General features: G+C 50.6%; 1 protein-coding gene across 3 annotated transcripts in view; it reads right to left on the bottom strand.

Annotated features, from left to right (window-relative positions):
• Positions 1 to 25,902, bottom strand: part of TNFAIP8L3 (TNF alpha induced protein 8 like 3) — a 361,911-nt gene that overhangs the window by 124,585 nt on the left and 211,424 nt on the right. The window lies entirely within an intron of this gene.

Raw genomic sequence — 25,902 nt, 5'->3', positions numbered from 1 at the left:
ATTTTAGAACCTTTTGTACACACTCTTTTGAAGCAACACATTTTCTTCTCTGCCTCTGTTTGTTTTTCTTTTCTCTATTGAAGTTTGTTTGAAGACGGTGCCTGCCAAAACGTTCCCAATTACCAGCTGCCCATCTCTGTTCTCTTTCAATAGGTTTCTATCAAACTTTCAGAAAAAAGTTAGTACATTTGCTTATCCGTTTATTCAAGGCCTGTTGACTCAAAATTAGGAACCCAGATACATATGTAGTTTATTTTGAAAACACTGCATTAGTTTGTACCACCTGTTATAAATATCACCAAAGATTTTAATGCATTTTTGGGAGATTCTGTATATTTTTCAGTTTATCTAGCCACTATTTTCTGAGAAAAATAACACTGCAATCTAATGAATTTGTGCTAGTGCAGTTGCCACTTGTCAAAAATAACCTAGTTTAACTTGGGGCTCATTACAAGTTTGGTGTTATTCCAGTGGTAAATCTGCGAAAATACTGCCAAATGGATCGACTTTTACTGCCACTTGGTCGCGCGGCTTTACCGCGGGATTGCCAGAGCTAGTAAGTCCCTATTTCTGGTGCCCATAGTACTCCATGGGGATTTTGACAAAATCACTGATATAACAATGTTGTAGTACAGCGAGATGCAGTAATGCAGCAGTAATGTAGTGGTGACAGAGTTACCACTGCATTCCTGCTGTTTTCCCCCACACTGCCATACTTCCAGTAAGGGCCAAAGTAATTTGCTGATGCATAGCAGAAGACGCCCTCATAAGTGTGCAAAAGGCCTTGCAACCCAGATGTTTTTCATTATTATTTACATCTTTTTCTTGTTCAACTAATTAGGTTGACTATTTTGTTAAGATTACCCATTAGCAAAGTGAATGTACTCCATATTCATCTTACTGAAGCAGCGCTCCACACTCTCACCTTCTGGTCCTGATGAAGGTGTTAAACGGTGGGTAGAACCACCAAAACGTAAACCTCAACCGCTTGACCTGATTCATGAATAGAAATCACCAGCCTTATTCAAGCCAACCTTACAATGAAAATTCTTTAAAGTTGAGCTCAACACAGTGATTGCTGAATGTGTGTAAATTGTGAACAAACAAATGTATCTATACATTATTTCCTGTGAACATCTCTTTTTTCATCAAAATGGTATATGAAATGTGTTTGTTTTGTTGAATATTTGTGTTTTGTAAAAAATTGCTTATGTCATCTGTACAAACACCTTTTATCTTATATTCTGACCACGCTCAATGCGTTAGTATAGAAAATAATACTTTCTTTTTGATAAATGAAACATTTCTATAAAACAAACACAAACAGTCTGTTGATAACTGAGTAGTGATCAAGTATCACATTAGGAAATTGAGTACAACTTTTCTTTTACTTAATGGCTATTTCATGAATGCATAATTAATATTGTCACATATGCTCTAAAAAAGTAAACCTGTGAAAATTGTTTAAGACCTTTTTAGATAAAGAAATTCAGACACAAGCATCTTTCCCTCGGCATATGTAAAAGGCACCTATGGTGCAAATGTGTATGCATGTTATAATGGGAATTCCCAAAATCTGTACAGTAATCTCTAACACATTCTCCCCAAGCTAGCATATCCAACTACTTCACCATCCTTCCTCAGACAAGTTCATCTATATACACTTAATTTTCTACACGAATTGACATTTGCTGCTAAAAGTCAAACTATAGGTATATCCCTGATAATTGACACAAGGCATCTTTCCTTATGCACAGCATTTCTCTTTGTCATCCCTAACTCCTGTTCACCCTTTCCCAAATGAGGTCAGTTGATATGTTTGTGAAAGTTACTTCCTCCGCCCTGGTCCTGAGCACAGGACAATTCGGCAAAATGTATGTATGCCCTTAGTTCCACTTATATTCGTGATGGAGGCAGAGTCACCCTTCCTTCAACTTCCTAAAAACCCTTTAAAACAAAGGACTTGTTACTCCAGAACGATACAACCTGCGTTGTCAGTGTCCAACCTAATGTCCCAAAGGAAGATCCTTGTGAAAGTCCTCCCCCAACTCCCCGAACACCAGATCCAAATGAATAATTCCTTTTAAGAATGCCTATCCTCCCTCTACCGGCACCCTGGTGAAACATCTACTCTCCTGAAGGTCAAGGAGGGGGGTTTGGTGAGCCTGGCCCCATAAAAAACTCCACAAAAAATGCAGCAAAAACGCAAGCGCAATCAGATGTTCCTGATCTGATTCTGATAAGCAACACAAAAGCAGAGTACTAACTATTAGCTTAACAATCCATTTCAAATCAGTAATCCGGACATCAGCAGCCTACTCTGAAAGGTTCTCTGCGGGCTCGATTAATAACTCTATACATTAATAATTATGGGTCTTTGAGAATCTGCTTTCGTATTGGTCTGCAGACTGATCAGTAGCTTGAAACACGTTGGCCACATCTCTCTGCTGGCTCTCCATCATCTCCTGGACACAGACCAACTATATCTATATCACCCAGAACCAAAAGACCCACACGTCTGGCATCACACTGACCCCTCTCAGAAAAATAAACTCTACCAAAGAAACCACCTTGATGCTAACATCATTCCATTCTGCTGCTCGCCTTGCCTGTACTTCCATTCCATTTGGTGCCTAACGTCATCCATCGCTGAACTACAGCTCTAAAGTCTCCATAGTCAACTATTGCTGAACTACAGCTCTACAGTCTCTGTAGTCTACTATTGCTGAACTACAGCTCTATAGTCTCCATATTCAACCATAGCAGAACTACTGCACTATAGTCTACATAGTCAACATCACTGAACTACAGTGCTACATTCTCTGTAGTCAATCATCGCTGAATGACAGCTCTACAGTCAACCACTCCTGAACTACAGCTACACAGTCTCCATAGTCAACCATCGCAGAACTACAGCTCTACAGTCTCCATAGTCAGCCATTGCTGAACTAGAGTTCTAGTGTCAATAGTCTACATTGCTGAACTACAGCTCTACAGTTTCCATAGTCAACCATCACTGAGCTACAGCTCTGCAATTTCCATAGTCAACCATCACTGAACTACAGCTCTACATCTCCACAGTCAACCACTGCTGAACTACAGCTCTACAGTCTCCATAGTCAACCATTGCTGAACGACATAGTCAACCATCACTGAACTACAGCTCTACATCTCCACAATCAACCACTGCTGAACTACAGCTCTACATTCTCCATTGTCAACCATCGCTGAATGACAGCTTTACAGTCTCCATAGTCAACCATTGCTGAACTACAGCTCTATGGTCTCCCTTAATGACACATTGTGGAAATAAATAGAGCCCATTGTTCGTATAGGCTGCTTAAATCCCAGTAAATTTTCCTGAAACCAATATATTAAAACCAAGACACCAAATACATGAAAAAGTAAATAAATAAGTAAATAATGCCAGGACAAGGAGGGCATAGAACCCCACTATACAACTGAAGTAAGATGGGGTTTAGGTAGCAGAATAGAAAGCAGTAAAGAGATACATTTTAGGTTAGGTGTGGGTGGAGGAAGGTAGAGTGATTTGAAAACAAGATGGAGGAACTTGCAGAGGGGTTCACTATGTATAGAGACTCAGGCCACTTCAAGCCTGGAAAGGCTGGTGTGGGAGCATCTGCTGATGTCAAACGGTCCTGGTGGTAGCAAAGGTGAGGACCTCTTCTAGGGTAAGAAAGAGAAGCCTGGCTGGGAATTGTGGAGGTGTCATGTCATTCTATCTGACTGCTGCCCTGGTGGCTATTAGGGCTCGACAGGGAGTTTGGCAGAGTGAAATGTGAGCCGAAGACCGATGTTTTCGATGTTGAGTGTTAAGAATTGGGTGACTTTGGCTCTTGAGACGATGAGCGCAATGCAGAATCACATAAGAATTGTTATCAGAATGAAAATCACCTCGGGAAAACAGTCATTTGGTAAGACAGAGCACAGAGAAGAAGCCCAAGGAACCACAACAAATAATTACCCGGACAGAACATGGGACAGTGAAACAAACATGCTTACAATCTAATACATAAGTGTCAGGGTAGGTTACTCCTCAGACTATTACAACCTATTTTCTTTTTTGTAACACCACCTGCATAGCACACTTCATGGGCCATGCATGCTGGGATACTGTGGCTTCCCTTTAGCTACAAACAGGATCCACTTGTGGAGGAAGGGTGATGCCCGCTTACAAGCGCCTCAGCCCCTGCTAAAGTCTAAAGATCCTGTGTTTCCAGAAGCTAGAGAGGCAGACTGAAAGATGGTGGGTGTGATGTGGAAGAGGCGAGGAGACTTTACCATTGCCTCAATCTGCAACCACTAGTCAACAAGTGTTAGTCACATTAAGGCCTCTGGGTGGCCGCTGTGATAAACCTGAAGGTGTCTCACTCTCTAGTCCCCGGGGATTTGTCATCCAGGTGGTTTGGACATGGCCATCGCTATTGGATCCAGTTCTGGGGGTGGACCAGTGTGGGAGGATCACCTGGGTGAGGTGACTTTGGGGAGTGGAAGTGGGACACCGCAGGATGAGATGCGGTACCCCCTTCTTATGACACCTTTTCCCCATCCTACCCCGTAGGATATCTAGAAACTCAAGCCCCCCCCTTTTCTTGACACAGACACTTTCTCACAGACCGAGTACCATGTAAAACAACGGACTAACTCCAGAGCTGTATACCTGACATGTCTCACCACAAGGGTCAGGCAGAGTCAGGCAATTGCCGATAATTACACACACCCTTCCCTTTATCCGTAGGGATAAACGGCGGAGCACGAAAGCACATCTGAGCAAGGCCAAATTCATGAGGAAGCAGCTATTTAAAGACGGCAGTTCAAATGGAGGAGAAAGGCGCGAGGCCTGAAAGGATGATGAGGAGGAAATTGCCCCTGCCCTTTTCAACCCAGACCCGCAGAGCCTCCGGGAAGGGAAACGTAAGACCGGAAATTGCAGCTGGCAAATGTTGCGAAGGATGTCAGCGGTACATGGGACCTCCCGCACTGATAGCCAGGGCAGGGAGAAGCAGTTGCCATTGTGGTACCGTCCTTGACTCCACAGGCAGGAGATGCCAACAGAGTTCAGCAGAGCCGGTGAGTCGGAAAGAACTGATAATAGAACAGACTGTGCGGGGCTCAAGGCTGCGAAGAGCAACATTATATGAAGAAAAAAGACTAATGGACAAATCTCCTTTGTAAGCCAAATTGGTATCAGAGTTAGAGTGGTCCGGCGCCACATGGGTGCTCATTCGAAGTACTATGACTGGTACCCCACTCCTGAACAAGGAGAATGGATTGAACTGGGAAATTGAAGTGGTCCTGCAGCGGGTTATGTTGAATCCTGTGCACAGTGGAAAGTCTTCGGTTGTTGTAGAAACTACAAGTACCAAGAGACCCTAGGGGAGGCCGGCGTGAGGTGTCAAAGTGGTCATACGAGGGTCAAGCCAAACCCCTTGTGCAGTCAAAAGTCTTTGGCACGTTGTGGAGGCAAATGTGAACCTGACTGAGGGACACCAAGAGAAAGCTAAACAAAGTGAACTGTGTAAATGGGGCAAGTGTGAACCTGACTAAGGGATGCCTGCAAATTAGGGTAAAAAGTTATCCATCCAAGAACATTGTGGTGATAAAATTGTGTGAAGCCTGACTGGAGGCTTTAGGGAAAGCCTGACTGGGGGCTTACGAGAAAGCCTGACTGGGGGATAGGACCCAGACTTAGGTAAGGGAAGAACCTAAGGGGTCTACAATGACTTTCTGTTGAACTATGCTGAAATGGCAATATGAACCCGACGGAAGGATACCAGGAGAAAGCTAAGGGAAGTGAATCCTGCATTGTGGTAAAGCTAACTGAACTGTGTATTTTGGCAATTGTGAACCCGGCTGAGGAATGCCTGCGAACTAGGGTGAGCAGTAATACAACCATGAACATTGTGATGACAAGTGTGAACCTGACTCAGGGATGTCAACAGTGAGTGGTTGGTCTGAGCCTGACTGAGGAAGGCTAACATTGAGAGTGGTTGGTCTGAGCCCGACTGAGGGAGGCTAACGATGAGAGAAGGATCAGAGTTTGACTGAGGGGGATCCAAGTGTGAGGATTAATCACCTGACGTGAAGATTAGCAGAAGGAACTTTTGTTTTGTTGTTAATGGCATATCAGGGACTTTGCATGAGAGAGACTTTGACACAGAAGGTCCTGATATTGAGAAAAGGAACTGGAACCACGTGCCGGAGAAGCCTAGGAGTGTGCTGTGCACAAGAGTCGCGCCTTGTCCCATGCTAAAAACATGGGTAAGGGAGGCCCCAGCCATAATATCCTGACTTATGATTTTGTGAACACTTATTTCCTTTCTTGTGAACATTCTCCCACACTCCTTTGTAGCATAGCAGTAAGCATTGGCAATCTTTTTTTTTTTTAGTATAGGCCCTGTTTATTTAACTAGACTCCACTAGGACTGTATTATTATTATTTGATGGTCGTAGCTTGCTCTCGAATTAGATGTAGGTTTAGATTAGGCATTTATCTCACCCATTTTTACAGTTTAATCTACACCCTTGAACTGCGATCACTTGTGTCTGTCTTACTTTGATATCATGCCTTCTTTACACTGCCTAAGACGCCATTGTCCTTTCTTAACCCCACCAACTGCATCTACCTCTACCTCTCGTCCACTAACCTCCTAGGCCACAGCCTCTCTGGCTATAGGAAAGGCTAAGGATGAGGAGTTTCATAGAGGGCGAGAAGGGGATAGAAGGAGCAGCCAAGGTGAGGGCTTGTGAAGAAAATGGATCAACAGCTGCTTTAAACCAGCGATAATAACCTGCTGCCCCCTATTGTTTACAACAGATATATGAACAAAACAATGTTGTAATCAGCTATAAAACCACTTCACTGCAACATCTGGATGCATTACAATTATGGGAGTAAGATTTGATATGTTTCTTTTTTTTTATTTGATTATACAGTTAACAAATAAATTAACTTTTAATCCTAACCATCGTATTCAATCCAATAGAATACAAAACAACAATCCTTAAATAACATTAAGAAATGAGAGGCATAAAAACATCATCATTCTAAAATCTGATTCACTTCCAGAATGTATTTATGTATTTATTTATATTTATTTGAAATCAGTTATAAAACCTTTACAAAAATACAATTTAGCTAAAAAACAAATCACAGTCAATGACAACATATACATTTCACATAAGTCGTCATCCTTGACATTAAGAGTTAAAAATTCACCAAATTGGTTTAACAGCAAAATGAACACACTTTAAAATCTTGTATAAAACACAGGGTATAAATGCTTGATACTAAAACTTTTAAAACAATAAATAATATTAAAAGCTAGTCCAAAGTCTAGACAATTAAAACACATTTAGACTCATTGTGAAAAGGGTAATATTAAACATTCTGCCCACAGACATTAAAAGGGGTCATTATGCTCACTCATTACTTACTTTCAGGAGCAGTTTACTTATTATTCTCCAAAGCCTAAATAAAGCACAATGCATTGTCACATTATCCGCGTTCAGGCAATAAGTCCAAAATGCATCAGTTTGGATAGTCTCATAACAATGCACTAGGCTGCCAAATGTGGTCATTATCTCTGGGCCCAGCCCTGCACATTCTGTAAACAAGTGTTCTGTCGTCTCCAAATGTACACTTCTCTTACAGATCGTACATGTGTGTGCCACTCGGGGTATCTTGACCCTAGCTCCAAGGTTAGCCCAAACAGGCAGTTTTACTGGCTTCCAGAATTTAGTGAAGTAAATAATACATCCTTCCTTTTGGCCAGAACTAAAAAGGTTCCTCTGATTTTCAGGTGCATTAGACATATCGATACAAGCTGCTCTGTTTGCACTAAGGTGTAGCTCAGACAGTGCTATACATTCAAAAAGAAGGTGGGGTACGGACTACAGATGGAAATCTCCACAGAGACGGCATAATCGTTCCTTCCTAGGAATCTTTAGTCAATCACTAGTGTTTTGACAGAGTTGAATTTCAGTCTCTGGTAGTCCCACACCAAGGAATTGCCAATAAAATGCTCAATGTCGACAGGTGAGTACTTCCATTCCAATATATAAGGAATTAACCATTGTCCAGTTGTTTTAGTGGCTAAATTGACAATCACATGATCAGTGATGAAAGTTCTTAATAGGAACTTCATAGATCGTTTACCAACCAATGTCATAGTAGCAACATCACCCGCACTTTTAAGTTCCACTTATCTACCTCCGGCTTTATTCGCTCCAGGACACTTGTCTGCATAAATGATACTTTGCTGGACAAAACCTCAAACAGCCAAGCCATTAGTGAGTCTTTGTGAGTGTGGGCCAATTTCCAATGAAGGGTTAGACAATTCAGAATGACACGTTCGCTAATCGGAAGAATGTTGAACTCCAAATTAAACATTTCAGCTGATGTAAGAAGAGGCAGCCTCAAGATTCTGTTTAAGATCATTGTTTCTAATTTGGAAGTTTCCTGCAGGCATCCTAATGCCCAAACCTCAGCCGCAAAAGCAATTACAGGCAGGATTTTAGGAGAGTACAGTTTAGTCGGAATTCCAACAGAATAGCCCGCTCCTTTATACGAAAAAGAGCCAAAGCTGCCAACAAGCTGTGCAGTTCGTATCTTTAATCGGTATAAATGAGCGACCCTGTTAAATTTGCAGTCCACAGTGACACCAAGATACGTATAATGTTGTACTACCTCAATGATCTCGCCATTCATATGCCACACTATTCTAGCAGTCTTCTTTTTTCAATAATCAAATACCATGATTCTAGTTTTGGAGGTATTGACCTTCAGTGAGTTAGCAGCAGAGTATGCATACAGATTACTTAAAGCATCCTGAAGGCCTCGCTGGGTTAAATCCAGCGAAACAATATTGTCAGCATAACCCATCCATTGTAGTATCTCCACACCTAAGTTGGGCGGAATGCAGTTATGATCAACCAAGGCTTTACCCGTGCCAAATAAAGGTTAAACAACATAGGGGCTAAAATACAGCCTTGTTTGACTCCCCTGTTGTGTCTTAATCCAGATAGGGGGCCCCCATTACCTTCTAGCCAAACTTTAACCCTTGTCCAATCATGCAGCAGTATAATCATTTTGAGTAAGCCAGGGGGAATTTTCCCAGCTGGCCCATTTTCTCCAGTCTTGTTCTAATGGCAGTATAAAACCCTGCCATGTAGTCAATAAAAGCAACATATACAGGTCTATTTCATATTAACCAAGACTGTTGTAAGGTTAGTCACCAGAGCAAAAATGTTAATTGTGGTGCTACGTCGTTTACGGCAACCAGTCTGGTTCAATGGAATGATGTTTGCAGCCTCAGCCCAGTTGCTCAACTCCTTGAGGAGTACCTGGGCAAAAATCTTGGCTGGGGCGTCGAGCATCGCCAGAAAACGGTAGTTGGCCGGATCAACAGTTGAACCTTTCTTTAACACAGCGGCCAAATTACTGTCATCCCATCCCCGGGGAATAGTCTGGGAATACACACAAGTAACTGATGTAACACATTTGCCCAAGAGTGAGGGCGTCATTTTTGATGAACAAGTTACAAAGGTCGTCAGGACCTTGAGCTCTGGAGGATTTACTGTAATTAATTAACTTTACAATCTCCTCTCTATTTTTTGTAAATCCTCACTCCGAAATCATGAGTAGCAGTATGCCAATCCATATCTAGTGCCCCCAGTGATTTAGTAATATAAGCAATCCAGACCTGCTTAGAAACTCTGTTAAAATCACAGTTAGATGAATAATTACCATTAATAATACCCCCAAATTTACGGGGGTCATTTGTGAATGTGGTAAAGACCAGGGCTCGCTATTGCTTACCTTTCATCTCATACCGATGCGATTTCAGGCTTTTAGCGTATTTGCTCTTAATTAGTTTACGCCCTGTGGCATACTGTAATGGACCAACCACAGAATATGCCAATATTCGTAACTCCATATGCTGATCCGTTTTATTTTTGCCTTGATATCCTTATCAAAAGGGCGTTGATGTTTTTTATTTTGTCCTGTTGCCCTGCTTTTAGTTCCAGTTGTAGGGGCAGAAAACCGTCTCTAATTAGCGCTAAACAACAGTCATGTTTCATCAAAATAGAGCAATTTAGCGTGATGTTAGTAACAAGTGCAGCCATGCACTCAATAGTGGGGCCTCATTAGGAGTTTGGCGGTAGCCTTGCCGGTAAAACCGGCAGGCTGCCGCCAAACTTCAGAAAAAATCCGGCACAGAGCAATGAAGAATTACCGGGATATTCCGACTTTGCTGGACTCGGTCATTCCGCCATTGCCGGTTGCCGGTGACTGTCAGTCCCCATTCCCATTTGAGCCCCATAGGACTCAATGGGAATGGGGACGTTGGATGCACCGGCACCATTTACAACAGTGCCGGCGCATCCGACTTGCTGTGCGCTGACAGGTGCCCGTGAGCACAGCTGGTAGTATGGCAGTCCGGGAACTACGGTACCGACATGCTTACCGGTACCGTAGTTCTCAGACCGACATGCTTACAAAGAGGCCCTAAGTCTTCCAAATGAACCGATTTAATGCAGGGTTAATTGTGAGAGAGCTAGAATCGGACACCCTAGGATCAAGACCCAACAAGTCAAATCTTATGATGATGGGAAAATGATCACTCTCTGCTCGATGCAATGCACACATATCAGTGATCGGAGAGTGCACCTTTACAATGAACGCGTAATCGATGATACAAGCACTGTTCTTGGAGGGCCTGGTAAACTGGGGCAGGCAATCAGAGGGCCGTGCACCATTAATCATCAGAAATCCAGAAGCATAAAAGCAATGTTGCCCAGTTGGTTCCACACGAGCAAGCATGGTCCAACCTGGAATCATGAGACACAGAAGAAGAAGTGATATCCTTTTCAAACCTCACCACATTTATGTTTCTAGGGATTTTGGAGTTAAAGGCTCCACACCCTAAGGTTGGTGAAGTACAAAACATAAGGATCCCTTAAGAATGGCAGCGTGGAGTCCAATATAAGGAGGGTCATATACATTGATTAGTAAAATGTCACTCCCCCCATAAATGTATGTTAATCTACCGGTGAGAATGTTAGGAGAGTTGCAAGGAATTTCTCTCAAAGATAAGGGTTTCTTCACACCTAAAATCAATCCCCCCTTAGTCCTCCAAGCTGGTCCTTTGACTACTAATGTATTAAGGATGTTCCACTCATCAAACACAAAGGCCACAGTCAGCCAGGTATCCTGCAGCATGACAATACTAAAGTTGTCAATGTCATTAAGAAGGCCATCAGGTTCGAAAAATGCTGATGACCACTATAATATAAATCAATAACGAACGGAACGGTGGACTAGCCACATTGTAACGTTCTCTGGTGCACCATCCCAGCCAAGCATTAACAGTGATTCTCATCTCCCTCCAAGCCTTGCCCAGTGGCGCCCAAACCCTGTAAAACCGTAAGCCTGTCCCGAGCACCATCACCAGTTGTAGAAACTAAGAGGGTAATTCATAGAATTACGCAGAAAAGTGTCGCAAGCGGCTGGCGCAGAGTGTCCGCGTGCGATTGACTGCGCCAGGCACGTGCGATAAAACCGATTTCCACGCACAGCGTATTCATGGATTTCATGCTCCCAAACCAGCCGTGGCGCAGAGTATCGCAGCGACCCTGCAGCAGCGCCAGTAACGCCCCCAAGAACGCCCTCGCGCAAGGAAAAGCCAGCAAAATCGCCAAATCATCGCAAAGGGCTGCGCTAACTCTGGACCAGTTTACAGGGCAGCCAAACAAGGAACGCAAAGCGGGTAACGTGCATATCAGGGGTACACGTGAAGTCATACACGCGATTAGCCAGGGTACGTGTATTACAGGGGTACGCGGGAAGTTTAACACGCGATTGGCCAGGGTACGTGTATTACAGGGGTACGCGGGAAGTTTAACACGCGATTAGTCAGGGTAAGTGTATTACAGGGGTACACGTGAAGTCATACACGCGATTAGCCAGGGTACGTGTATTACATGGGTACGCGGGAAGTTTAACACGCGATTGGCCAGGGTACGTGTATTACAGGGGTACGCGGGAAGTGTAACACGCGATTAGCCAGGGTAAGTGTATTACAGGGGTACGCGGGAAGTTCAACACGCAATTAGCCAGGGTACGTGTATTACAGGGGTACGCGGGAAGTTTAACACGCGATTGGCCAGGGTACGTGTATTACAGGGGTACGCGGGAAGTTTAACACGCGATTGGCCAGGGTACGTGTATTACAGGGGTACGCGGGAAGTTATACACGCGATTAGCCAGGGTACGTGTATTACAGGGGTACGCGGGAAGTTTAACACGCGATTAGCCAGGGTAAGTGTATTACAGGGGTACACGTGAAGTCATACACGCGATTAGCCAGGGTACGTGTATTACATGGGTACGCGGGAAGTTTAACACGCGATTGGCCAGGGTACGTGTATTACAGGGGTACGCGGGAAGTTTAACACGCGATTAGCCAGGGTAAGTGTATTACAGGGGTACGCGGGAAGTTCAACACGCAATTAGCCAGGGTACGTGTATTACAGGGGTACGCGGGAAGTTTAACACGCGATTAGCCAGGGTAAGTGTATTACAGGGGTACGCGGGAAGTTCAACACGCGATTAGCCAGGGTACGTGTATTACAGGGGTACGCGGGAAGTTTAACACGCGATTAGCCAGGGTAAGTGTATTACAGGGGTACGCGGGAAGTTCAACACGCAATTAGCCAGGGTACGTGTATTACAGGGGTACGCGGGAAGTTTAACACGCGATTGGCCAGGGTACGTGTATTACAGGGGTACGCGGGAAGTTTAACACGCGATTGGCCAGGGTACGTGTATTACAGGGGTACGCGGGAAGTTATACACGCGATTAGCCAGGGTACGTGTATTACAGGGGTACGCGGGAAGTTTAACACGCGATTGGCCAGGGTACGTGTATTACAGGGGTACGCGGGAAGTTATACACGCGATTAGCCAGGGTACGTGTATTACAGGGGTACGCGGGAAGTTTAACACGCGATTAGGCTGGGTGGGTCCTCACAGGTGTTCCCTGTACACCCTCCACGGCCCCTGCAGGCAGCCTACAAAACAGGGGACTACCCTGCACACCTGCTCATGTCCCCCTGCACCCCCACCCCCCCAGCAGTGCAGGGGCAGCCTCCACCAGGCCCCACTCATGTCTCCCACCACCCCCACCCTCCCGCCACCAGGGGCAGCCTCCACCAGGCCCCCACCCATGTCTCCCACCACCCCCCGCCACCAGGGGCACTCTCCACCAAGCCCCCACCCATGTCTCCCACCACCCCCACCAGTGCAGGGGCACCCTCCACCAGGCCCCCACCCATGTCTCCCAACACCCCCACCCACCAGCACTGTGGGGCACGTGGCCAGCAGGCAGTCAGGCAGCAGCAGATGGCAGGTGGGAGCGTGCTCAGGGCTCTGGGGGGGCAGTAATTTCGCCTCCTGGCCAGGAGCGTGGTCTCTCGTGTGTGAACGCGTGGACAGCCTGATAGGTAGTGAAATCCCACACGTCAGCAAAGGCCCTTAGCGCGTAAACCCGTCAACAGCATATGCGCGCCTATAGTCACCTGCACGTGCAGGAAATTGTTGCGTGACACGTCCCAGTGTCAAAGCGTGTGATTGGTGAAAATGGATGTACACGTAGAAGTGACAAAGCGTGTGATTGGTGAAAATGGATCTGCACGCAGGAGTGACAAAGCGTGTGATTGGTGAACGTACACGCCGCGTAAGTGACGCTGTACGTGTGGGCCTGTATATAAGGTACATGTAGAACACCATTTCCTTGTACGTGCTTTTCGTGGAGAGCGAGTGGGTGAAATCTGTACTTCTTGTCGTTTCACACGCGATTTACTTCACGGCGTTTCCAGTTCGTATTCCCTGTTACCTCTGACAGCTTTTTCTCTTTTTTCTCTTTTACTGGTTTACCTGGGCGTGTTCCCTCAAACAGTGTCCCCTTCTACTGTTGTCCTGTCTTCTCAGACAGCGTACACATCTTCTTTTGGCAGGGGTTTAGCCAGCCAAACGCGCTCATTCTTCACGCTCTTTTACCTGGCAGACGGTGAGTCACGCACGTATCCAACTTCTGTGCTTGCCCCGTGTGTTGCCTACCCCTTCAGAGGTCATTCTAGGCTGCGTGTGACACGCATACGTTCATTCTTGTGTTACTGGGTGCCACAGCGTAGTGCAGGTTTTTCTTTCTGCACACGTGGTCTAGGAGGGGTTGCGTGCACGTCATCTCCCTTTTTTGGGCCTCCTGTGCGTTGCGTGACCCGTCATCTTTCCCCAGAGGTTACAATCAGCCGTGCTAGAGCACTAGGGTACAATTACCATCTGGTACCCAACCCCTTTGACCCCCAATTGCCCAGGACAATTGTCTACAGCCACTCCCATACGCACATTAATATCAGTGCCATGGCTGGGAGGCGAGGATTCCGTAAGGGTGGCAAAGGTGGAAGAGCCACAAGTGGTGGCCGTGGTGGATCCGGTAGGGGACGTGGTCGTAACTTGCAGGGTGAGCCTGTCCCCCCATGTGTGGAGGACCAGTCAAGGGCACCCATCATCCCTCCCCCTCCCCCCCCTCCCCCCCTCCCGTTGAGGCTGAAGTGGCTGACACCATCCATGCTCAGCCCTTGTTGGACCAGCCCATTGTGGCACCAGACCTGGCTGACTCCATGGCTGACTTCCAGGTCAGCAGGGCTACGACACGTGCGCTGGTGCACGTTGATGCCATCATGCCACGTGGATCTGGGGCAGCAAGGTCATCTGCTGCACCAAGGAGGCAGGGCGGAGTGGCTGCAGGGGCAGCTGCGGCTCCATCCACCCCAGCCCTCACACACCCAGCCAGGACAGTGTCGGTCCTAGTCCATGCTGCTGACATTCCCCCTGACACCATCACACTCGAGCCAATGCCTGCACCAACTCCCATGCTGAGTGTGCAATCCCACACTCCTGATACAGAGTCCACCAGGGCTCCTGCCCCTAGTGTCCAGAGCGGCGCAGGACACTCAGGATCACCACCACCTTCCAAGCGGAAGAGGAAGAGTGCTCGTCCGGCACAGGCTGATGCCCCAGACACGGCTACACAGTCCGGCCCGTCCAGGAAGCCCAGCTTCACGGATGACGAACTGAATGCACTTGTCGAGTATGTGTCCGGACATGACAACGAGATGGTCATTGTTGCAGGATCCAAGACCACACCTGCACAACGCCAGGCACACTGGCAGACCGTTGCGGACATCGTAAGTGCCCTTGGAATCGTGAGGCGCACAGCCAATGATTGCTATAAGCGCTGGAATGACCTAAAGCGCAGGGCAAAGAGTAAGCTGGCCTCAAGTCATGCCGCAACTCTAGTGACTGGAGGTGGGTCTCCAGTAGTAGACATGGAACTCACTCCACATGAGTCAGTCGCTGGGACCTACGTCACGGAGGAACAGATCCAAGGCGTGGGAGATCTGGCTGATTACGAGGCATTGTCCGGTGAGTGCACATGCATGTGTGTGTCATACATGTGCATGGTGTGTGTGTGAGGGCTTCTGTTTGGGTGGCAGGAGAGAGTGTGTGCGCCTCAGTCGTATGGGTCAGCCATGTGCTTCATGCAATACTTCCTGCGCAGCTGCATTTGGCCATAGCAGTATCCCTTCTGCCAACAGTAGACATCTAGCACAACTGCACGCCAGTTGCCCTTGAAGTGTCACCTTGACACAACAGATTTGCTTATTTTTCACTGTTCATTCAGTCAGTTTGTTTGCATTCCACCACTTTCACTAGGCATGTCGCTGTCCACTAGTCACATGTCTGACATGGGTATGGTAAAGGGGAGTGACTTTGTTACCTGGATATCATTTGTACACACATGTCCCTGTGCAATTTGACCATTACAGACTGGCAGCTCCAGGTGAAAAATCTGACCTGTTAGAATCAGAAAAGCTATTACATGCGGGAACTGGACTGAATGAATAGGTGCTGCCCTCCTCTCCATCTTCACTCAATAGCAATGGTACATGCCATCTGTGTGATGGCATGTGTGTTTCACCTGCCAATCACAGGCCAATGTGTGATGCCACTGCCAGGCAGCATGCAGAAAATTTGTTCATCTTCCATCTTGGTGTCATCAGTGTGTGCCGTTTGCCTGCACTTCATACGCAGTGTGGGTGCATGCATGGGAGGGTTTTAGTCATGTGGGACATGTCAATCAAGTACTGGTTCTCTTGCTTCTCAGCCCTCAATGTGTGCCATGGTGCTAATGCCTGTTTCCATTACTTTGTTTTCATGTCTTTGCAGGGGAAGACGCACCTGATACTGCTGGGGTTGTGGAGATGGTGCAGACCCAGGAGGTGTCCCAGGGCCGACCAACCACCAGTGAGGGACGTGGTGTGGTGGTGGGGGAGAACCCACAAGTGCTGCAGGTCGTGCTCTCAAGGGGTGTCTCTGGCTGCACCTCCCCCGAGCTGTACTCAGGTGTTGATTCGGATGAGACCTACGTGCCGTCGCTGGTGAGTGTTCCAGGGAGGGATTCTGTTCTGTCTCACCCACCTGCACCAGGGTCAGTACCCTCCATGGGGATGTCAGTGTTGGCAGCTACGCCTTCGGTGGTTACGGATGCAGGGTCACACTCCGCGACATCTGATCCTGTTCCTGGGCCAGCAGATCAGAGGGGGAATGCAGTCCTGCAGCCTCAGGCAGTGCCGGCACAGCAAGGCGCAGTTCGCCTTGCCCCAGACAGGTGTGGTGCCCGCCGACGTGGTGGCCGTACGCCACCTGGCAATACCGCATGGGAGCAATCCATTTACGGTATGGCTACCCAACAGGCTGCATCATCCGAGATGATGGCTCAGGCCATGGATAGGGTGGCCACTTCCATTGTCCCCCCAGAAAGGCTGATGGAGCGACTAGAGCAGGCAACTGACTCCATCTGCCAGTCACACAGGGAGGACATGTTGGGGTCCAACAGGGACAGGCGGGCGGCACTGGCGACTCTGCAGGAGGCCATCTCCATTGAGTCCCAGGGCCACAGGGAAGCCCTGAGGCAGGAGCTCCTACACCTCAGGACGACTCTTGTTGAGCTTGAGGCTTCAACACACCAAAGGACAGAACAGCAGCTGGAGCGTCTCACCCGTACGCTCTCAGCTGAGATGCAGGCAACGAGGGCGGAGGTCCGGGCATCCCGTGAGTTGTTGCATGGGGACCTCCGCACACTCATCCTCCAGAACCAGACCTACCACACCCGCATGCTTGCAGCCATGGAGGAGCAGACTAGGGCCTTGCGTGGGCTGCCTCCCATAGTGCAACCACCTCCGGATGCAGCTGCACAGGGTGATAATAGCGACAGCAGTGACACTCCCACAATAGGGTAGCCGTGTGGGCCATGAGCCCATGGAGGTGTTTTATTTTCCCAGGATCCACGCAGGTGGGTTCTGGTGTGCATCCTGTCCTCGGACCTCCTGGGTGGCCTCCCCAACCCCCCCGGGCCCATCAATGGCCATTTTTGATTGTTTCTTATTTTTATTTTTATTTTGATTTCTTTTATTCCCAATTTATTTTGGGAGGATCTGTTGGCTCCGATCTGTTGGCTCCGATCTGTTGGCTCCGATCTGTTGGCTCCGATCTGTTGGCTCCGATCTGTTGGCTCCGATCTGTTGGCTCCGATCTGTTGGCTTCCGTGGTTCCTGTGGGCATACGCTGCATTGTGGCTGGGCACATGCAGGCTTGTAATGTATTTGGTTCAGATGCTTGGGTTTGAGTCACACACACCCCTCCTGCTTCCCGTTTCCATGGGCTTGCAAAGGGTGTGCCCAAGTGACAGTGAATTACACAGTGACGTTGGACTCCCATGAGCTGTGTGGCCAGTCTGTAGTCAATACTGTGTATACATTCCTAGTGCATATTGCTGTTGTGTTGTACACTGCATGTTGCATTGATGTGTAACTCTTCTTCTGTGTCTACCTCCCAATTTGCAGGTCCCTTCCTCAAGTCCACACAAGGACCTCTAGTCTGGCGATGGGGACCATGTTGGCAGCAGTGCACCTACAACTCTACATGGCGCCAACACTGCACAGTTGGTAGTGGTGGGAGTGCAGGCATTTCCAGGTGGTGAGACTACTAATATGTTACATTTTTGATGTCATGTTAATGGTACTACGTGCTCAAGTATGTTGTTGGTCCGGCATTGCTGTGAGCATTTCAGGTGTTGCAGGTTTCTAATAGTGCCACTGTACATAGTGAGAGTGATGTCATGTTGTGGGGATTACTTTGTTTACCTGCAATTAGCATGACATGGCACGGTGTGTCGTGTGGCAGTGCTGGGGTTGGGTTGGCTGACATGGCACTGTCCTCTTGTTGCATTTTGCAAGTGGGTATTCATTTTAGCTGCTTCAATGTGTAACTTCACAAAACTGCATTGGTGGTGTCTGTGTGGGTAGGGATGCACACATTGTGACACTTCCAGGTGAACAATCTCAGGCTGACATGGAATTCCCGGTTCATTCTCCACACATTCAGGATCAGTGTCAGGTTGAGTCATCATTGATTGTCAGATGGAATGTGCCAGGGCAGTGTGCACTCCACAGGGGTGTGATTTCTATGTGAAGTAATTAGCCACTAGCTGTGTACGGGCTGCCTCCCCCCGTGCCCTTTCCCCTCCCATGCGCAGCGGCTGTGCATGTGGTTGGGGATGTGGGGCCACCACCATGTCCACGGCCAGGCCCCGGCGTGTTGCAACGTTGTGCAGGACACATGCTGCCACTATGATCCTGCACACTACTGGGGGAGCGTATAACAGCTGCCCGCCAGAACGGTCAAGGGAGCGAAAGCGTGACTTCAGCATTCCGAATGTGCGCTCCACTATGCCCCTGGTTGTAATGTGGGCTGTGTTAAATCTTACCTGGGGTGGCGTGGTGGGGTTCCGAATTGGCGTCATCATGTGGGGGCTGAGAGGGTAGGCACTGTCCCCTGTGGAGGTGGGGATTGGTATCATTGGTGAGGTTGTGACCTTGCTCAGTATCCAACATGCATGCATGTGCAGTGGCATACATACTCACCAAGCAGCCATGTATCGCCATGCCGCCCAGCTTCTAGGTCCCGGCTTAGGGTGGACATTCGGTAAATGAAGCTGTCGTGGGTGGAGCCGGGATAGTTGGCATATACTGAGGTGATGATTCCCTTGGCATTACATGCTACCTGCACGTTGATGGAATGCCAGTGCTTGCGGTTCCTATAGATGTGCTCAGATGCCCTGGGGGGACGTAGAGCCACATGGGTGCAGTCGATGGCACCTAGCACTTTGGGGAATCGTGCCACTGCGTAAAAATCCAGGGCGGCAGCATGCCTTTCTGCAGGTGTTCTGGGCAGGTATATGTGCCTGCGGACTGATGGGCGTGCAGTCATGATGTTCAAGACCTGGTGTAGGCAGCGTGACTGGGTGGCCTGTGACACCCCACCCACTATGGCACTTGTCCGCTGAAATGATCCAGTGGCTAAGAAGTGCAATACATTGAGGACCTTCTCCAGGGGGCTGAGTGCTTGGGAGCACAGGGTGGGTGATGTGAGGTCATCCTCCCACTCAGTCACCAGGTCCAGTATGATGTGTGGTGGAAACCTGTACCTCCCATACACCTGGTCATCAGGCATCCCGAAAAGGCTGGTTCTGGGTGTGAATATTCTGGCCCTGACTATCCTCCTCCTCCTCCTTTGGTAGCCCACTGCCACTGCTGCTAGGAACGGTATGTTCATCCTGGCGTCTGAGCTTGTTATTGTTAAAGTCCGCAATTTATGCTTAGCGCGTGTTCTAGGCGAGCGTGTGACCCGCGCAGCCCTGGAATCCTGTTCCCAGTCCAATAGCGTGTGGAAATTCACACGCACCACGGGATACAGCGTGTGACCCGCGCAGCCCTGGAATCCTGTTCCCAGTCCAATAGCGTGTGGAAATTCACACGCACCACGGGATACAGCGTGTGACCCGCGCAGCCCTGGAATCCTGTTCCCAGTCCAATAGCGTGTGGAAATTCACACGCACCACGGGATACAGGTTCGCTGACGTACTTGCGTGTGTAAGTGGCCGCGCACCCATTAAATACACGTACATAGGCCAATCGCGTGTACGCGCACTTTTGTCCAATTACACGCGATGACACTCTGACGTGCAGTATCTCCACGTGTGCCCCGTCATCACGTCCTGAGTGGGGAACACCCGTGCGGGTCACGTCACAGACGCGCTTACGCGCTGAGGGACTCTGGTCCAATAGAATCGCGTATGCGTGCTGACGCACTTACGCGCTAAGGGCCTTTCCTCGGATTTCACGCTGACGTGCAGGATTTTCACGTGCCAAATCACTCCGTATCAAGCTGGCCACGCGAAAACACACGGAAGCCCACGCTCCTGCCCAGAAGGCCGAGTTACTGCCCCCCAGTGCCCCGAGCAGCCTCCCACGTGCCATCTGCTGCTGCCTGCCTGCCTGCCTGCTGCCACCGTGCCCTGCCATTTGGTGCCTGCACATCAGCCATCTGCAGGGGTCCAGTTGCTGTGTCCACCCCTGCTGGAACTGAAGACTCCCGACTGGTATTACATCGCTCCACAGCCCAGCCCCAGGACCCAGTTGCCCACCCACACCTGCCTCTGGGGTTGCCATGTCGGGCACTTCCACATCTGGCACCAGTGGCAACCCCAGGCCAGAGGGGCAGAGGGGCACCAGCTTCACTGTCACCGAAGTTGGTGTCCTGGTGGAGCATGTCCTGGGGCAGTATGATGCCCTCTTTGGATCGTCCCGCGCCAGCAAGGAAGGACGGCAGAGGATCTGGGCCGACTGTGTGGTTGCCATCAACGTGGAGGGGGTGGCAACCCGCGACGTCCTGAAGATCAAGAAGCGCTGGGAGGACTTGAGGTCCAGGACCCTTGTGAAGGCCCGGCGCCTCGTGGAGGGGGGCCGGGGCCGCATGAGTACCATCCAGATGAGGGTCCTGGAACGCGTACGCCCAGCGCTCCACGCCCAGATCCTTGAGAGGGAGGCCCGTCTGGAGTTGAGCGGTAAGTGTCCATGCATTACTGTGTGAGACAGGGCATGTTGCGGTGTGCTGGTTCTATGATACTTGCCTGTATGTGTGCCATAGCCCATGTATGCATGTATGTGTGCAGGGACATCATGGTAATGCATGTGCGACCAGTGATGTGTGATGCACATGGTTGTTGCATGTGTTGATATGCCGCATGGGGAGCCCTAATCAGATTATGAACATGAGAGCATGCCAGTCTCTGTACCTGAACATGGGTGGGGGTGAGGGATGGGTGCTGATGCCAGGTACATATATGGTAGTCATGTCTGTGTGCCTGACCTGCGTGTCTGTGACTTGTGCATGCCATGGATGCATGACACATGTGTGTGACAATGCAGAGATTCAGTAAAGCAGCAAAATTACCCTTGTATCCGCTGTGTTTGGTGTGTTTGGGGCCAGATGGATGTGACTGAGGTGATGTGTGTGCATGTGATGGGCATGAGGCATGATGCATGTGAGTTACATATCATTGAATGTTTCAAGAGTCCATTGGACATGCATGGAAATGTCCATGGCATGCACCATGCCTGTTACTGTGTGTGTTTTGCCTGGACTGGCCCATGTGTTGTGGAGGGACATGATGGAAGTGTACTTTGACAGTGGTGCTCATCTGCTATTGCTTCCTGTCTAGGGGACCATTGTACAGTGCCCTGATGCTTGTGTTCTTTGTCTCCCTCTACGCAGCGGCTAGTGAAGAAGAGGGCGGAGACGGCGCTGTGGAGCAAGGCGGCGGGGATGCCCCCACGGCTGCAGCGGAAGGGGTGGGTGAGCCCCCACAGGGGCCTGCTACGGTGGGAGACGGTGAGGAGCCATCCAGGTTGGTGGTTTGCACAGAGGAGGAGGAGGCCGCCACTGGGGCACACATGGGGCCTGGTGGGGGCATCCCTGCTGGTGCAAGTGGTGCAGTCCAGGGCCAGGGGCAGGAGGCAGCACAGGTCACCGTGGAGGGGCCTGTGCATGTCGCTGTCCCTGACCCTGTGAGTGCACCACCATGCACCAGCAGGGATGCCCCGTCCCAGGCCTGTCCGCAGGTAGAGGGGATGTCCATGTCACCTGACTCCCCTCCACCTGCGGACGTGGGAACCCCTGGCCGTGCGGAGAAGGTCCTGATTGGGGTCGCGTTGCGCACGGCTGCGATTCGTGATGCCGTGCGTGCTTCCCGGGAGGAGCACGCACGTCATCACGAAGTGCACCGTGCCGACGTGGCCCAATTGGGATCGGCCATGTTCGGGGGTTTCCTGCATGTGTTGGCCAATGTGGCGGCCCTCTCCTCCTCTGTGCAGGCTATCCACCAGTCGTTCTCCTTGCCGTCTTCCAGCCCAGATGCCACCAGGGCCCCCTGTGGACCTGCCCCGACCAATGCAGCCAGCTCGGTGGGGATCCCATCCCTGCCACAGTCGGGAGTCAGAGATCCAGCAGGGGTGGACACCAGAGCAACTGGACCCCAGCAGATGGAGGATGTGACGGCATCATCGGGCAGGGCACGTGCACGACGGCGTCGGTGGTTTCCATCAGCCTGGATGCCGTCGTGCTGGCACAGGCAGTTGCGTCGGAGGCAGCAGCAGGCTCAACGTGGGAGGCATCATGGCTCGGGGCCATCAACATCAGGGGTGCAGGCATCGGCCGGAGGGCAGGAGAACCCTGGAATGGGAGTGGCTTCCGTGTGGGAGAGGTTGTGCCAGCGGATAGGTGCGGAGCGGCAGCGGGCAGAGGAGGAACGGCTCACGATGGTCAGGGCGGAGGACTCCATGCGGAGGGCGCTGAGGCGGGCTGAGTGCCTCGAGGGTCTTCGCAGGGAGTTTGAGCTTGACACTGCGTTATCCCTGCGGGACCTCGGGGCCAGGGAACATGCCCGCCTCCAAGCCATTGACCAGGAGTTCGAGGATGCCCTGGCCCATGACGACAACCAGTGAGCCGTCCGAATAGCCCGCTGCCTTTGTATATAGTTGTATAGTTAGGGTTAGGTTTCCTTTGTTTTTTTGAATTTTTTTTGGGTTGCGATTGGACAATGCACCACTTTTTTGTATATAGTTCCCTTTTTAGTTAGTAGTCAGTTAGGTTTAATTTGGTAGGGCTCATGGACCCAGGATTATCTTCTTGATTGGCTTATTTTAATTTTTCATAATTTTTTCTTGGACATTCATCTTGTTTTGTTTGATTTGCTTTGTGTTTTTTCTTATTTGCTGTTCAATACATATTATTTTTTTAATCTTCAATGTGTCGTATCATCTCATTGCTTTCAGGCATGTCATGTTGGGTGTTTTGTCATTCACTTGCAGCCATTGTGTGTGACAGACATGTGTTAAATTGCATTATTTACATTGGGGGTGTAACATGTAATTGGCTTTGATATGTGGGTGGGTGTGATAGTTGGTTGGGCCTTTTGGCAGGGGAGGATGGGCATTACGGACATGATTGGGGAATGTTGGGACCCAGGTGCAGGGGGGCATGGATTGGACATGGGTGGGGCCTGCTGGCAGGTGCCCCACAGTGCTGGGGGGTGGGGGTGGTGAGAGACATGAGTTGGACATGGGTGGGGGCCTGCTGGCAGGTGCCCCACAGTGCTGGGGGGTGGGGGTGGTGGGAGACATGAGTGGGGCCCTGGTGGAGGGTGACCCTGGTGGCTGGGGTTTGGGGGTGGTGGGAGACATGAGTTGGACATGGGTGGGGGCCTGCTGGCAGGTGCCCCACAGTGCTGGGGGGTGGGGGTGGTGGGAGACATGAGTGGGGCCCTGGTGGAGGGTGACCCTGGTGGCTGGGGGGTGGGGGTGGTGAGAGACATGAGTTGGACATGGGTGGGGGCCTGCTGGCAGGTGCCCCACAGTGCTGGGGGGTGGGGGTGGTGGGAGACATGAGTGGGGCCCTGGTGGAGGGTGACCCTGGTGGCTGGGGGGTGGGGGTGGTGAGAGACATGAGTTGGACATGGGTGGGGGCCTGCTGGCAGGTGCCCCACAGTGCTGGGGGGTGGGGGTGGTGGGAGACATGAGTGGGGCCCTGGTGGAGGGTGACCCTGGTGGCTGGGGTTTGGGGGTGGTGGGAGACATGAGTTGGACATGGGTGGGGGCCTACTGGCAGGTGCCCCACAGTGCTGGGGGGTGGGGGTGGTGGGAGACATGAGTGGGGCCCTGGTGGAGGGTGACCCTGGTGGCTGGGGTTTGGGGGTGGTGGGAGACATGAGTTGGACATGGGTGGGGGCCTGCTGGCAGGTGCCCCACAGTGCTGGGGGGTGGGGGTGGTGGGAGACATGAGTGGGGCCCTGGTGGAGGGTGACCCTGGTGGCTGGGGTTTGGGGGTGGTGGGAGACATGAGTTGGACATGGGTGGGGGCCTGCTGGCAGGTGCCCCACAGTGCTGGGGGGTGGGGGTGCAAGGGGACATGTGTTGGTGTTCATTAGTTCAAGGAGACATGTGCCTTTGCTGGGGGGCATGCCCATGTTGGGTGGGCTGCCTGCGGGACATGACCAGGGATGCAGGGTAGTCCCCTGTGGTGTGGGCTGCCTGCAGGGGCCGTGGAGGGTGTACAGGGTACACCTGGGAGGAGCCACACTGTCAAATCACATGTGGAACTTCCCGCGCACCCCTGAAATACACGCGCCCAGGCTATTCGCGTGTGGAACTTCCCGCGCACCCCTCAAATTCACGCGCCCAGGCTATTCGCGTGTGGAACTTCCCGCGCACCCCTGAAATACACGCGCCCAGGCTATTCGCGTGTGGAACTTCCCGCGCACCCCTGAAATACACGCGCCCAGGCTATTCGCGTGTGGAACTTCCCGCGCACCCCTGAAATACACGCGCCCAGGCTATTCGCGTGTGGAACTTCCCGCGAACCCCTGAAATACACGCGCCCAGGCTATTCGCGTGTGGAACTTCCCGCGAACCCCTGAAATACACGCGCCCAGGCTATTCGCGTGTGGAACTTCCCGCGCACCCCTCAAATTCACGCGCCCAGGCTATTCGCGTGTGGAACTTCCCGCGCACCCCTGAAATACACGCGCCCAGGCTATTCGCGTGTGGAACTTCCCGCGCACCCCTGAAATACACGCGCCCAGGCTATTCGCGTGTGGAACTTCCCGCGCACCCCTGAAATACACGCGCCCAGGCTATTCGCGTGTGGAACTTCCCGCGAACCCCTGAAATACACGCGCCCAGGCTATTCGCGTGTGGAACTTCCCGCGAACCCCTGAAATACACGCGCCCAGGCTATTCGCGTGTGGAACTTCCCGCGCACCCCTCAAATTCACGCGCCCAGGCTGTTCGCGTGTGGAACTTCCCGCGCACCCCTGAAATACACGCGCCCAGGCTATTCGCGTGTGGAACTTCCCGCGAACCCCTGTAATACACGTAGCCCGCTCCCCCAGGCCCGATCGCGTGAGGAACTTCCCGCGCACCCCTCAAATTCACGCGCCCAGGCTATTCGCGTGTGAAACTTCACGCGAACCCCTGAAATATACGTAGCACGCTCCCCCAGGCCCGATCGCGTGTGGAACTTCACGCGAACCCCTGTAATACACGAAGCCCGCTCCCCCAGGCCCGATCGCCTGAGGAACTTCACGCGAACCCCTGTAATACACGTAGCCCGCTCCCCCAGGCCCGATCGCGTGAGGAACTTCACGCGAACCCCTGTTATACACGTAGCCCGCTCCCCCAGGCCCGATCGCGTGAGGAACTTCACGCGAACCCCTGTAATACACGAAGCCCGCTCCCCCAGGCCCGATCGCGTGTGGAACTTCACGCGAACCCCTGTAATACACGTAGCCCGCTCCCCCAGGCCCGATCGCGTGAATAACTTCACGCGAACCCCTGTGATGCACGTACCCTGCAAAT

The sequence above is a fragment of the Ambystoma mexicanum genome, chromosome 11 (assembly GCF_040938575.1).
Source record: "Ambystoma mexicanum isolate Mex_15411 chromosome 11, UKY_AmexF1_1, whole genome shotgun sequence".
NCBI classification, from domain to species: domain Eukaryota; kingdom Metazoa; phylum Chordata; class Amphibia; order Caudata; family Ambystomatidae; genus Ambystoma; species Ambystoma mexicanum.
The sequence above is the reverse complement of the archived record's forward strand: the minus strand, read 5'-3'. Positions and strand labels throughout refer to the sequence as shown.